Raw genomic sequence first — 971 nt, 5'->3', positions numbered from 1 at the left:
CCAGTATCAGGGGTGTTTGTGCACCTGTTGCTCATCAGAGCAATCGATGAGCACGGGTTAAATCACCCATCACCCATCCCCACACACACTTTGGGGGGGGGGGGGGGTTGTCACAACACCAGTCCATCTGCTCCTGGCGTGTTGCATCTTGCCAATAAACTGGTTTGTCCTTGACCGTCATCGCCTGCTGCTTCTGTGCTGGCGAGCCCCTCGAAAACACACTCAGGTGGCGTGGGTCAGGAGAACTGCTACACCTAGCAAAACAGCGTCGCAGTATTCCACAGTCCCTCCGACCGGTCTGTCTTAACGATTCTGTAGTCTTCGCCAAATCTTAACATACGTTGCACCTTTTGCTCAAACTCCTCTTCACCAGTATTTTCACTGACGCAGCGGTGGAAAAAGTACACACATCCATTCAGAGGGTATTGATAGGGGGCAAAAAACCCTCTATTTCCTCCTGTCAACCTTTGGCAAGATAACTGGAACTCGCCTTCATCGGCAGAATTCTGTTTATGCCGCGGGGGGAAGCAGATTCCGCCACCTGCCTTTTCTTTTTTGTGAGACACCATCATGTCATTGGGTTTCTTATCTCAAGGCGGAAGGCACACGGTGAGAACTCCACCCAAAACCTCGTTTCATCTTAATCAGACAGCTGCAGTCGGTCCAGCAGTCAGAGACTTGGCATTTAGCTGATTGACTGATTCCCGTGTGTTGTGTGTTGTGTGTGTGTGTGTGGGGGGGGTCTGCCAGGGGGTGTCAACACGAAAATCAAAGAGTCTGACTCACTGTGTAGTTTTTAAACTTTTTACACTTATATGAGGTCCGACAGTGTCCTAACTTCCAAAAGTGACTCTCCCCGTCGATCAGGGCCAACCGTTGGCATTGATTCTCATCTACTATAGGTGTAATCTCTTCTTCCGCTTCTTTTTCTATACAATAACTTTAATAAATATGCATGTAACGATCTGTCT

This window comes from Zeus faber, assembly GCF_960531495.2.
Source record: "Zeus faber genome assembly, chromosome: 12".
Lineage (NCBI taxonomy): Eukaryota > Metazoa > Chordata > Actinopteri > Zeiformes > Zeidae > Zeus > Zeus faber.
The sequence above is the reverse complement of the archived record's forward strand: the minus strand, read 5'-3'. Positions refer to the sequence as shown.